The sequence below is a fragment of the Vanacampus margaritifer genome, chromosome 1 (genome assembly GCF_051991255.1).
Source record: "Vanacampus margaritifer isolate UIUO_Vmar chromosome 1, RoL_Vmar_1.0, whole genome shotgun sequence".
In the NCBI taxonomy this organism is placed as follows: Eukaryota; Metazoa; Chordata; class Actinopteri; order Syngnathiformes; family Syngnathidae; genus Vanacampus; species Vanacampus margaritifer.
In genome coordinates, this window is record NC_135432.1 from 28758411 (window position 1) to 28773465 (window position 15055).

Here is a 15055-nt window from a genome sequence, read left to right on the forward strand (position 1 = left end):
AAAACTGGAAGGAGAAAGTGGGTGATTACAGCTTTGCGCCTCGAGTGGGAATCGATGCAGCAATTGGGATTTGCGCCATCTAGTGGTCACATATACACAATACATCTGATAATTTACTTGTACAGATTCACAAGAGGCCTCAACTCTAAACGCAAGGAAAAAAACGACACACGTTTTATTATGAAAATTACAGATATAGGTACACGACTCAATGACTTATCTAATACTTAAAACTAACCAACAATCTGTACAGATAATATGGATTGAACTTTGGTATATATTATATATTTCTGCTAAAAGTATGTGTCAAGTGTAGTCTTTTTAAAATACAAAATGTGAATAAATCGTGTAGTGGGTGTACAGTATAGGGTGTCTGTTTACAATAGTCCGAGCACATGACTACAGCCTACAGTGAGACCACCAACAGGCCGTTGGCGGAACAGCAGGTGGCCAATATAGTCTGTGACAGTGTTGTCTACATGCTACAGCAGTGCTCAATGCAGTGCTTACTCCTCCTCAATTATTTTTTGTTAATCCGCCTCCCACAAGAAGAAAATATTCCGCGCCTCCGATGATGATGGTGATGATTATTATTATCTTAATTGTGACCATTACTTTGTTACAGCTGCGGTTTTTTTCCAAAGTGCTCAACAAAGTTAATTTAATTTACTACCCGTTTCGACTTACATACGAAATCGTCGTTATCTCGTCGCCGTAGAAATGTTACCGCGTCGTAACCGGAGGCCATCCCTTGAGTTGAAACGTGTTGTGGTATTCTACCTTTCAGCCAGTGGGTGACGACATTTCACCGATTGAACTTTGCGAGCCCCCGACTGTTCTCACCCCAACATGAAGAAGGATGCTGTCACGCTGAGTGCCTCTCACACACACCAGTCCGAGCATCCCGGCTACCATTACTCCCTCTTTTAATCCCAACTCCATCATTTATGACAGCGTTGCCCCAAACGTGGTGCGTTCACGAACACGGCGAGAAAAAGACACACAAGGTGGCACTGCGGCTGTGTGTAGTGGCGACCACTTGGCTAACTAACGTTGGCTAATTGCCCCCGCCGCCGCCGCACCGCTTTGCTTTTTGCTCGCCGCTATTGTTTGTTGTTGCAGCCTCTCATCAAACAAATCACAGATGTTGTAGATCAAGCTCTCCAAGGTAAGTGCCGTGAGCGCACACTGTGAGCCTTTTTCTTTCGCTTCCGATGAGTGTTCCTGTGAAAATGTGCCAAATAATGCGGCGCAATGTGGTTTGTTTGGAAACGTCAAGCAGCTAGCCGCTCGGCTAAATTCCCTGTTAGCATGAAGACCGGGCTGCCCCGCGCTGTTTCCAACAGGCTTGCTTATCAGTAAGGCGGCTAGCCGGTTAGCAGCAGCCACTAGCACTGATTGGGAATGCCAGTCGGGAGCGCCCGGTGTACTGTCTGGGTGCGAACGGCTCGATTCACGCCGTTTAGCGTCAGGAACACGCAGCACAAAGCTCACGGCTCGTGTGAGGGGCAGCGTTTGTGTTTTCAACATGTACGGGATCAGCGAGAGTGCAGCACGGAGAGCGCTTCCTATTTGAAATGACCCTGTGCAGTGTGTGTGTGCGCGTGTGCATGTGTCAAGGAGTAGTCTGAGCCCATTGAGCTATTGTCATTAGCTCATGGAAATGTTAGCTGCCAAATGCTATCATGCTGCCTTTTGTGTGCCACACTTGTGTTTTGACTAGTTGCAAGCATGTAGTTCAGGGCTGCTTTTAGTTGAGGTTGTGTGAGAGGACATACAAAAAAACAAACAAACTGACAGTTGGAAACAAGGCTGATTGTCAGTGATTAAAAGTGGAAGAATTTGAACAATAGTGAATAAAGTTTAGGTTTGTGAACTTAATAGTGACTTGTTAGAATAAAACTATTATAACCTTAAAGGGGAATGCCTGGTGGTTGAGTGGATAACACAAACTTCCTCACAGTTCTGAATTTCAGGGTTCGAATCTCTGCTTTGGCCTTCCTGTGTGGAGTTTGCTTGACCTCTCCATTGTGTGTGTGTGTGTTTACTGTGTACTCTATCTTCCTTTCCATTCCCAAAAAGTAAAGTGAGTCTTCAATGAACCTTACATACACTATTTCATACAAACAAAAAAAGTGAGCACGTCCGCCTTGTCGTCAGTTGTCCGGGTTTGTAAACCCCCGGATTCTGAAAACATGCATGTTAAGTTGATTGAAGATGCTCCAGAGGTGTAAATGTGTGTACTGTGAATGGTGGGTTTTCTATATCTGCCCCAACCAGTGCAGGGTGTACCCGTCCCAATGTAGCCTACCTCTTGCCCTACATCAGCTGGGATGGGTTCAAGCTCACCCGGGACCCCGTAAAGAGTATACATAATGACACAGAAAATTGATGGAAGGATATACAGTATAATTATAGACAGTAGTTTTTGTTTGTTTGTATTTACATGAGTGTAAAGCAGCTTATTGGAACAATGCCAATGCAACCCCTTTTTAGTTACAAACGCTCGACTATTAGTGATATGTGGTGACATTGTAAATGTCAAAAGTATAATCTTGCAGCTTGCTACTAGATGATTTCGAATATTTGAAAGGATATTAAGGACGATAAAACAACAACAGAAACTGACAGATCAGATGAGCAAAGTTTTTTTTTCATTTTTAAATCAGATATGTGCACAAAAAGCTGCCTCCTGTCTCTTTTTAGAATAAACAGCTTCAGATGTCTTATCGGCATTTAGCTCAAGGACAGCGTCTGGAATGTTACATTTTAGTCATAGATTACAAAAAGAAGCCGTTCTCTCTGAACACTATTTAATAGCTCCCTCTGGTTGAATTGTGACTAGGCCTAATAGGCCTAGAACCTCCATAGTTGAACACCGTCTGCTCCTGCACGCTTGTCAACCTCACATTTCAAGTCCCAATTTGTCAATTTTGATCACTTGTCTTTGGAATAAGTTGTTATCGTGTCCAAACTTTTGCCATCATAAAACCTTTATGAACTGTATGGCAGTCTAAAAGTTTTTTTTCATTGTTATTAATTGTTATACAAACACTCAAAAACACTCTTTAGTGTTTCTTTTAATAATAATAATAATAATAATAATAATAATAATTCCAAAATATTCAATGCAATTTTAGACTCATCATACATTATCCTTAAATGAAAATTATTTGCAGATGGTTTGAGTTAGAAAACAAATGTACCAGAAGTGTGCATGTACACACACATGCGGCGAAGTCTCTCTTTAACTGCCACTAACAATCCTGGCCAGTTTTTTTTTTTTTTTCATATTTGCACTTATTTTTGGGGAACATATCTTCAGTTGTATGCCTGTGAATTCTCCGTTATTTGCTGAAAATCTCAAATAATCACTGGTTTGTGATCAGGCCAAAGAAATTAAAGCCTCACTTTGGTGGCATCTGTTGGAATCTGCCAGGTGTTGTTGTTAGATTTAATTTATAGGGTGTTTTTTTTTTTTTGTTCTACTTAAGTGATGTCCTATTTTGTTGGCAGTCCTTGAATGCATCTCCTCCTCCATCAGAAGTGAAAGTAGGCTATGTTTCTGCTTCTCCTCTGATACAGTCACTAATAGCTTGTGTAATGTGTAGTCTACTTGGCTGTTACAATTTGCCTTAACTCCCTAACATTAATTTTGTGTAAAGGCCAAAAGTTGAATTTGTAAAGACTTAATACAGTTTGTAGAAAGTGCTAGACTGCTAGTGCGCATATTTGTTAGATATTCTGTGACGTCACATCAGTTTGCGCTACTGTGATTTAAGGCTTGTACGCTAGCTATTACTGTTGTTGAGCCTAATGTTAATGTGGTTTATTTGCATTGAATCATTTAAATACTCAATGCAGTTGTTTATGTAACATGGGTTCATGATTTGTGTGCATACCAGACAGTACCAGAAGAATGACATTGATGCTGAATGATCTTTTCCTTTTTAAGTACTTTACCGCCATATTGGGCATCACAGTTAATCACTGATTTTTGCTATTCGCAATAATGTAATATATCCTATCATCGCTATTTAGAACACACTCTATGGCGTTTGTAGACTATGATTTTAATATAATATAATTTTACCGTATTTATTTCCGTGCAGCTCACGGTTTTGTACTTTTTAAAATAATACATTAAATTGCAAAAAAAAAAAATCAGCAGTATTAATATTTTGTCTATGATGAATTTGATAATGTTATTATTTTTCATGTACAATTAACACCTTCAAAAAGGCATTTTGCCACTTGCTGTCGGCTGAAAATGACATTACATGAGTTGAGGGCTAACGACCAATCATAGCTCAACTTGTAAACGCCAGGTAAGCCGTGTAAGTAAATAAAGTACGTTTTTCCAGCTATTTTAGCTTAAAAAAGCTTGTTCCATTTTGAAGCAGAGATTGAGTGTGTGTGTGTAAAGCGATGTGTTTATTGTGAGAAATGTGTATGAAAATTAATAGAGAGCAGGTGAGAATGACAGTCGCGGCTTGATCTTTTTTCTTTCTTAAAGGGACAGTGTGTAACATTTAGCACCATCTAGTGGTGAACTAATAATTGATTCATTTAAAACAAACTCTCTATTATTTTCAATCTATCCATCCATCTTTTATCTGAACCGCTTATCCTCACAAACACACACAAATGAAAACTTGTCAACCAACTATGGGATGGAGGGAGGCGATTACCAGAATAATCAACAGGATAATTGATTCTAAAAAGATTTTCTAGTGACAACTTTTGCAGCATCTTGTGGCATCTTAGGTGTTTAAGATACACGTAGAGCACAAAATCCACAAGTAGATGGCTTAAAGAAGATGCAGGGGATTACTGCATTACTTTAAGGCGATGGACTCGGAAGGTTTCACTGTGCTAACATAACCGCTCCTTGGTAATGCGTGTGATTGACCTTCATAGATTGCCTACAACTCACTTGTTTATTTCACGTGACAAAGCCCTTCCCTCCTCGTCTTAGCAGTGACACCGGGCTCTGCGTTTCCCTCCTTGTCAGATTGCCACGGTGTTAGTCTACGCTTACATTAAATTGAATTACCTGAAAGCTTAAAAGCATTGCTTGGTAAATCACCGCTATCCTCAACACTACATTATGTTTAATGCCCTTAAACAACCTGACGTGGACATGTTGGGCTATTTTCCAATCACCCGTACTCAGAGTCAGAACATCTCAAGGCACCTGCTCAGGCTTGTTGCTGACTTGAATGGTTAATGTCTGCAGGCATTAATAAAACGGTTGACAGTAATTTTATAGGTTATTCACAGTTCTATTATGGTGTTTTTTTTGTGTGTAACTGCCGTGTCTTTAAGGGGGTGGGGGTGGGGGGAATCCTCATTATCTGACCAGTTTGTGGGTTAGAGGAGGTCAGGGTGTTTTATAGTGTTTCAAATTGAGCTCAAGCGCAGCAGTGGTAAAAATGACGAGTGACACACCCGTCCACTGAATGTTAATGTATCCCAGTCAGTGCTTGCAGATTAATCGTAAGAGAAATAGCCTCGAATATTCCCCTTTAATGGCTAATGTGTGTTAGAGGAACGCCTGCTCCCTTCGAGCGATAATATGTAGGACAGAAAAATGTGAAGGAGAAAAAAATCCATTTTCACTTCAGTCTGGCACTCAGAGTATTTGTAGGATGATTTGTCATTACACACACTCGGCAATTCAACATTGACACGCTGCGTTCAGATTGCCTCTTGCTGTTTTTCATCCACATGCCGTCACTGGATATTTTTTTTTCCCCGACCGTGAACGGCCAAGATGATTGGCCATTATAATGCCTGGCTGCGGTCTCCGAGCTATGTCAGGCTCTTCACGAGGTGGTGTAATAAAGGCATTTGTGTGGCCAGCCTGTATTGTAAAATAGATATTGCACTTGCTATTGTGTTTCAAAACAAGGTGACTAGCTGATATGCTGGCTTCTTGGGGCATTTTGTATATACACTTTGAAATTATGCTGGCAGGAGAGTGAAAAGTTGGCTCGTGAAAACCAATACAGTCCACTGTCTTCAGATGTGTTGATTATTGAGGGCCCATTGTTGATTGTTATCAAATTAACTCATTCACTGCCATTAACGGTTATAGACGTCAAAAATTCATTTTAGCTATTCCTATTTTTTTCTCACTTTTGTTCACAAGAGTATCAAAACCTAGATTGTTTTAATTGTACATTTAGGACAGATATAAAATTTGTGATTAATCGTGAGTTAACTAGTAAAGTCATGCGATTAATTATGATTAAAAAATGTAATGCCTATTAATTTTTTTAAATTAATCGCACAACTTCAATAGTTAACTCATTATTAATCACAAATGTTATATCTGAATATATATATATATATATATATATATATATATATATATATATATATATATATAGGATTTCATACTTGTGTTAATAAAAATGGAAACATTTTAAACTAATAGAAATAGTTCAAAGGAAGTTTTTACGTCTATAACCGTCAATGGCAGTGAATGAGTTAATCCATAATCATCTTTGATAATCAATTCATTGTAGCACCATTTTTTATTTAAAAATGTCCAAATGCTCAAAATGTTATCTTCTCACCAGTAAATAACCGATTTCTGTAGTCCTCCATGTTAGCAGACTGATTAATCTTTGTGTTGAATCAAAATCAAACACATGCTTTTACGTTTGGCAATTTTCTGACGTTACAGACCAACCAAGTAACTGACCGTATAATTTGTTTGCTGTTTGTGATCCCCGCTTCGCATCACTGACTACGTTTACATGCAGTCAGTAACCCAGGCCATGTAAACCCACAAAACCCTGAATATCCTCTTATTTGGGTTTAAAAAAAAAAAAACAGAATAAGACCCCTGGGTTACTCCTTTTGTAACCTGAATTCTTGTTCATGTAAGCACATTCGGAATATCTCAATTGGTTTGACTTCTGCGCATACTCTATTTGCAAGGAATCTTGGTCTTTTGAGTACAGGAACGATATATAGACAAACTATTTGTACTATTTTACACGTTTGACTTGAACTTGCTTCCTTGGATGGCGCTCCTCACCACTTCCCTGACTTAGGCCGAGCAATGGGCGAATCCCTGCTACCTGTTTGTGAAGAAAGGTCCAGTGCTTTTTTATTTATTATTATTTTTTTTTTTTTATAAATACTGCACATGTTTATTGTTCGTCAGTACACTGGTGGCTGAATCAGGAAGCGAAGCTCCATGCGTTGTTTTTTTCTTTTCTTCTGAAGGTGCTTCTTGCTACCTGTGCCAAGAGCTTGGTAATTGGCTGTAGCAAAAGCCTGGCATGTGTTGTTTTAAGATATTGGACTGACACGCACAAGCCACACTGGCAGATAGGAGGCAAGAACAGCACCCCCTTCCCGTCACGCCACCCATCAGCAGAAGCCCATTTTCTCCCGGCTTATCCCAACAAGTCGGTGGAGGCGAGATACTAGATGTGTTGTGTCTTCTTTGTCAGTTTCTCTTCACCTCTCATAAGAGCTGTCTCATATCTCTGCCCAGTTTGATTGAGGCCCACCTCTGCAGTGCCACAATTGTACCAAATAAGGCCTTTTCTGTGTTACCAATATGTTTAACAGTACATATATATGTTTTTTACATGTACACTCAACACGCTCACACAATGCAGGTTTATCGATGCGACTGTGGTAGAAATGTATTGAGAGAGGTAGTAAAAATAAACAATTAAGATAATGTGCACAGAATCTGGCAGTGTTCAAAATGATCGCATTCAAAGTAGGGCTGTTTATGTAGAATCTTTTTAAAATCGATTATCCTGTTGATTATTTAATCAAATAATCACATTTTTTTATTGCTTGATTTTCAAAGAAATGTTTATTTTATTTGAATCTTTTATTTTATTTTATTTTTTTTTAACTTGAGTTGAATTGAGTGGATATAGCGACTCGCTATTTATTATCTTCTGCACATATGGATCAAAACAAAATTAGCCTATATTAAGCGGTTAGCAATCACAATTAGCATTAGCACGCTAATGAATACCATTTAAGGTAAACAAACACTAACTACCATTTAGTTGACAGTTACATCATTATACCTACATTTCACAAGTAATAGTGTCTTTAAAGTCACTTACAAACCATGCTTCAAAAATAGTCCAATGAGTAAACGAGTGGGGCTGCCTCTTGGCTAAAAATGAGCTCAATAACTTCCTGTCCTGATTTTTTGACACCCCCCCCCCCCCCAGGTTCCAATTCAAACTCATGTTAAATGGGAGTCAACAGTCTACCTACCACCATTTACAGTGCTTCTGATTAACCCCAAACATATGTAGGTTTAGTAGGCTTTTCCAGGACAAGTGCAAGCCATGGTCCAAGAGCTTCCACACCATAAGAGCGATTTCATTGTTCGAAGGCATCAAGCAGGAGAGAGAGTGGAGGTTCCAAAATAAAAAAATAATAAAACTGTAATCTCTTTTTGTTGTTTTTAGCCTCTCGGCACCTACTGCAGAGATGAGCTTTGACTTTATTTGTCCTGTTTGTATGTGCGTATAACAATTAGCACACACGACTGCATTGCGTGAGCAACACGGCCTATTTATTTTATGTCTTTAGTGCTTCATCCACATGAGTGGTTGTGGAAACTAGAACTGAAGCGTTAGCTAACATTTTCCATCAACCAAGTATCATCACATTGACACAGGCGCAGTGTTTTATTCGATGAATTCATGCAGATGGCAGACAGTTTTATAGAATTGGAAGCAAAGGTAAACGGTAGCGCAATTAAGCTGCGTTGATGGAAAAAAAACAAGTCAGCCATTTGCCATCTCAGTCGAGGAAGAAAATGAAATGGTGTAGGATCAGCTGGCTGGCCCCTGAGGAGATGGAGAAAAGGGCGAGGGGCTGGCAGGGGGGGGGGGGTGATGAGGATGAGGAGGAGTGCTTTGCCGTTGTGTGGGTGTCAGTACTTATTAGGTAAGAGATTGCCTCATCTAATGACACGGCATGGCGCTAGTAGTGCAGAAACACAAACAATGCATACCAGTGTTTTACTGCGCACACCCCCTGTAGCTGCCCGCCTCAAGACGTTTGCATAGACATACTTCCTCACAGGAATATTTCAACATCTTTTAGGATGAATCCCTTCTTCTCCCGCTCTCTCCCAGCGACACACATTTACTCCTTCTGCAAGACAAAAGGATTTTTTCCCTTTCTTTTCTGCACGCTTCCTCGCAGTGGCGCAGTTGAAAGATGGAGGTGATTAAAGGCTCGCAGCACAATAGATGTGTGCGCTTTTCTCTCTGCTCTCATTGTTTCGATTGGCAGCAGCAGTAGTTTTCAGCTGCAATCTATATTGTCACATCAGGCTACATCACCTGCTCTGTTTGCCCAGCACCAGCACAAAGGAGACCTTTGTGTCCTTTTCCTGCTCCTGTAAGGTTACTATTGATATGTTTGACCCCTTATAAACATGAGTGTTAACACCTTATTTGTTATAATAATCAAGCAGTGACCTTGTTTAGTTGAGTGGAAGCATAAGATTTGAATGCCCCCTTGAGGCGGGCAATTTGGACCCCGACTGGGAAAATTATACCTCGGAAGTCTATGATTTTTACATCGTCATGTGTGACATCACAAGAGACTTTAGAAAATTGCACAAAACTTGCTGAGTGACCACATAAAGCATTATTTCTTTTGCCTTCTTAGGCGTTTTCATGTTTTGTGATGCCGCCATAAAACAGCCTAGTAATGACAACCATTAAATAGGAAATTGAACATATTATGATGTCGTAACAAAGACAGATTTGATTGGATCTCTATGCCAGCCACTTGCGCGCCTTGCGCTCGATCTTCGCTGGTGGTGTCCTGCAATTAAGGAATTCGGTGACATGTCTAATTGGTCTCTCGCGCAAATTAGCATCTTCACCGCAAACTGAGCTACCGATGCACATTCATCATAAAAAACATGGGTGAGTACATATTTGGTGTTGTTTTTTTATCCCAGTCCAATTCAACTTTATATAAAGAGAATTAAAGAGTAACAAAATGGCCAAAGCTGAACACAGCATAACATGTAAACAAAGACAAATAAAAACACCAGGGATATAAGACCAATATAAAACAAAAATAAAACACCAATTTCAAATAGTAGAAATTAAAACATAACGATAAAACAATAAATAAATAAATATCAGAGTTAAATGCCAGAAAAAAGAGTGTGTTTTATGATGGCGATACCACTGTGTTACATCATCTTTCCTTTTAACGACACTCAATAAGCATTTGGTAACCAAGGATGCTAAATGATGAAGCTTTGTAGGTGGAATGTTTGTGCATGATGTGCAATTTCAATTGCTCAACAGTCTGGAGTCTCAGTTGTTGTATTTTCCGCTTCATAATGCGTCAAACATTTTAAAACTGTGACAGGTCTGGACTGCTGGCAGGCTAGTTTAGCATGAATCCAGGTTTCTGTAAAACAGGATCCGGCTTGGCATTTTATCTTGCTGAAATAAGAGGAGACATCCCTGAAAAAGATGTTGCTTATATGACGGCATATGTTGCACCAAAACCTGTCAATAACTTTCAGCATTAATGGTGCCTTCACAGATGTGTAAGTTACCCATGATGCATTGGCACTAATACACCCTCATACCATCACAGATCATGCTGGCTTTTGAACTTGTGTTGATAACAATCTGGATGTTGGTTTTCCTCTTGGACCTGAAGGACACAATGTCCATCATTTCTAAAAAAAAAAAAAACAGTTTAAAATGTGGACTCATCAGACCACAGCACTCTTTTCCACTTTACGCCAGTCCATCTCAGATGAGCTCGGGTCCAGAGAAGCTGGGGGCCTTTCTGGGTGTTTATGGTGATATGTAGCTTTGGTTTTGCATGGTAGAATTTACATTTGTAGTAGGGACAAACAAAAGTAATGTCAGCTGACAGTGGTTCTCTGAAGTGTTCCTGAGCCCACGTGGCAATATCCTATAAACAATGCTGCTGTTTTTTAATGCCTGAGTGATCGAAAGTCACAAGGCATTCAGTGTTGGTTTTTGGACTTATGGTTTATGTGCATTTTTTCCCCCAGATTCTCTGAATCTTTTGATGTTATGAACCGTAAATCCCCAAAAGGTACCTTGATAAACATTCAGACAATTATCAGATTAACAACTAATCAATTATCAAATAAATTGGGAGCTATTTTAATTATTGCGTAATCATGACGTCACTGTTGAACTTAAAATTGTCCAAATCCTCTGATTTCAGCCTCTCATCAGTAATTATTCTCAGATTTCTGTATTCCTTCATGAAAGCAAACGGATTATCTTTTGTGTTTAATCGAAATAAGACATTAGCAAATGTCCGCTTTTAATTTGAGCAACATTGAGCAAACCAGCAACTGAATCAGTTTGAAAAAAAACTGGTGAGCACAACATTGTCTCTCTCTCTCTGTCTCTCTCTCTGTGTGTCTCGCTCTCTCTGGTAAATATTTGCAAAAAAAGTACGAACTTTGATGAGTTTGAATGTGAATTATCTTGTCTTTGTAGTGTACTCATACAAATATAATTTGAATTAGTTTGAAAAAGCTTGGTGAGCAAAACATTGCTCTCTCTTTCTCTCTCTCTCGCGCTCTCTGGTGGAAAAAAGCACTAACTTTGATCAGTATGAATGTTGTCTTAGTGTATTCATACAAATATTAGTTGAAAGGATTTGCAAATTATTGTATTCTGTTTTTATTTGCATTTTTTACCCAATTTCTCAAATTCATTGAATTTGGCCAACTTGTACATGGCTAAACATTTTGAGGGGCTTGACGATAGTTTTTCTCTATTGGTGCAAGGGCTCGGCCCTATTACTCAAGAATAGCGGGGCTTTACTGTATTGACAAATCACTCCTGTTTTTACGTTTTATAATATACTGGTGTTGTTACCACTGTCTGTTGCCAGTGTGGCAAATGCATGTACCTGCTGCATTGTAACTGTGCAGAAAGCCCGGTGTGCTTGCAGAGAGGCAAACCTCTGACTTAGGATTTAATGGAGACGGCACGCAAGCCAACGCTGAGTTCAGGGCTTGCGCAGCTCTCAGAAAGTAACCATCCACCACCCCTCGGCCTCCGCCTGCAGCGAGATACTGTCCGCTCTCCTCTTCATGAGTTGCCTCGGGTACACTCTGTCCTTGCTCTCACACCTTTGCAGGCTAGACACACCTATTGAGCGACCCGAGCCTCCAGTTTAGTATGCCGGTACTTAAGGCTGGATCGACTTTGTTTGAGGATAGACATGTTGTCTCTGCACCCCAGTTCCAGCGGCCATCACAGAGAAGATGAGTTCTGAGGATTGGGTTTAGATTTGCCACTGTAGCACTTCCACTCCAGCAACCATCAGGGGAGAGCGAGAGCGAAAGAGAGAGAGAGACAGAATGAACAGTGAAGCACAGCAGTGCTATCTAATAGATCAATTTGTAATAAATCTGTTGCCTCAAGCTGTTGTTCAGTCCAACTCACTATGAGGTGTCTGGAATTCTCCGGCAACAAAATGTTTCTCAGGCCGGATGTTCGGAGCGCCTACAGCTCAGTACATCTTTATTTTTTTACTGTGTCAAGATAACGTATGTCGAACACATCGCTGCACTCTCATCAGTGCATTCAATTGGGCCAAAACACCCCACCACCCCCCAAAAAAACCCAGGTGTGTGGCACTGTGATAATAACCAATCGATGTGACTGAACCCTGAAATGAAGAAGTAACGCTACTCGCATTAAATCTTCCCATTATCCAATATGAGCCATTAATCACAATGATGGAGCTATTGATTAAGCTCTCGGCCAAGGTTGCTTAATGTATTTGCCAAGAATCATATCAGGATCTGTTGTAGTTGGTGCCGCCCCCCCCTGGAAATTAAGTGAGCCCAAATGGAAGGGCTCTATTATTATGACAAGGGTTTGATCATTGCAGGTAACAAAAGAACGTGCCTCTCATGGGATCCCACTGCTCCTCCTCCACCACCAGCCATATGGACCGTACTAATTGTGTTTTACGCCAGCCATTTTCACCCATCCATCAGGGACTTGTGGGAGTGCTGTAGCTATAATGTCACCAGCAGTGGGTTGGCCTCGTGAAAGAAACATTAGCAAGCAAGATGAGGAGACAGGAAGGCAATACACTGCATGTATTGATTGAACTATGGAGATTTTCTGTGCTTTTTTGAATGTGTGATTTGTATCGTGTGCGTTTCCCCCTTAAACGGCGAGCAACCTTCACTGCTGATACGATCTCATTCTAGGCTTGAGGCCAGCGTATGCGTGCACTAATACGGCTAATAAGTGGACTTCTCTCGTAATCCCCTCTATTGCCACACATTTTCTCCCATTACTGTGCATTCTGTTCATTCATATTCCGACGGATGCCACGTCCAGCCAGTTCCTCTGCTGAGACAACAGTGCTCATCTATTTTGTTTAGTGACAGCAGAATTGCTGAAGTAATGGCGTGGAATGTAAATGTGACATTCTCAGTATTTGCTGAGCCCTCCAGGGTGGCGATTGGTCACAATGCGTTTGACGCGCTAAGTGTGACTGTGGAAAATCAGTGTACATTTTAATGTGTTTATAATATGCGATCATTAAAAGGGCACCTCTGTGGAAATGAGATCCCGCGAAAGAGGCGCGCTGGTGTTAGAGAGGTTTAAAAATACAGTAAGAATGAAAAAAGCGCCTGTTACATTTTGCCCCTCTTAACGAGTTTCTAGTCATTATTGAAATTTATGTTTTCTGCAGAGCTGTAAATCTGCAAGATATTTCCTGTTAATAAAGCGGCAGAAGCAGCTCAGGCATTATGCTGGCAAATAAAAAGCAATGAAGCATCCAACATCCTCTCGCCAGCCCCGGAATGAAGCGCCGGCACAAGCGCTAATTAACTGAGAGGATGAGCGGCTCGGCTCTTGCTAATGAAGACGCTCCTCTAGCCGCATGCTTCCAGCTCTGTCTATCTGGCTTTGGCTTGTCTCGGGTATTTTGTAGCCCCCCCCACCCCCGCATCCAGTATTATGTGTGAAGTTGTGGATGTGACCAGTGCACTGATGCAGTGAGAGGCTATTCTGTTGCCAGGAGGTGTCTAGGAGACCTGCACAGGAAATCGGTCAGCTAGATGATGGTTATTGTAGCTTATGTATAATTGCTGCAAGAGAGAGTGGGAGAGACAGCATTGATCTCTTGTCATCGATCCATAGATCCTCTTCAAAATGACAATAAAGTTGTTCCCGGTGTCATTCTCCAACACACCTTTTTCAAATCAGCCGAGTATCAAATTACTCCTGTCTCCCATCAGCCGCCCCCAAAGCTCTTGCGGTGTCGTGTGATCATCTGCTGAGTTGAAAGTCAGGTTAAATCTCGCTTTGCTCGCTTTTGTTTGGGCTTCTGTCAGTGCCGCCACACTGCAAGTCTTTGAAGCACATCGTGTTGGTTTTGTAGTGCTGCCGAGATGTAAGCCAAAGCGCTATGAATTTAGAGAGCAACAAAGTAGCTGTAATATGATCTGATGTACCTCTTGTACTCAAGGCACATGTTGTTGTGGAGGAGTGGATTATGATTGATTGTTGGAAACCAGAGCTCGCCTCAGCTCCCACACACTACCTGTAAGCTTTCCTCCATTGTTTTTTTCCCCTCCCGTGGATGCCCACGATATTCTCTTCTTGTCGCCTTTCCCCCCTCTTTGTTGTCGCAGGCAGCCCCAAAAGCCCCTGGGGACAAACGGACAAATAGAAGACAGCAAAAGGTGAAGCGCTTCATCTTTAGCTGCTTTTCCACCAACAAGCTAGGGATCTTTGAGTTCTGGGTATAGGGACTTCTTGGTTGTTAAAGTTCCGCAGAGAATTTGTAATTGCGTTTCCACTGCGTCTTAAGAGTTCTTGGTAATTTATTCAAATTAGTTTGATGAGCTCAGCTTATGTAAACCCCCCCAAATTTGACCAACCAATCAGCCTTGGTCAGTGCAGCCCGCCCCCTCAAAGTTCCAGCCTGGCTCAGCAAGACCCTGCTGCTGAGATAGTACTCGGATGCCCCCTGGGGAATTTAATTACCC

The 15055-nt window shown here is 40.9% G+C and overlaps 1 protein-coding gene across 2 annotated transcripts in view; it reads left to right on the forward strand.

Moving 5' to 3' along the window:
* Positions 1-866: 866 nt before the first annotated feature.
* Positions 867-15055, forward strand: part of rerea (arginine-glutamic acid dipeptide (RE) repeats a) — a 169266-nt gene continuing 155077 nt past the window's right edge. For both annotated transcript variants that reach the window (XM_077545677.1, XM_077545676.1), the window contains exon 1: positions 867-1168. The gene's annotated coding sequence lies outside the window, so the exon portion shown is untranslated. The remainder of the gene's footprint in view (positions 1169-15055) is intronic.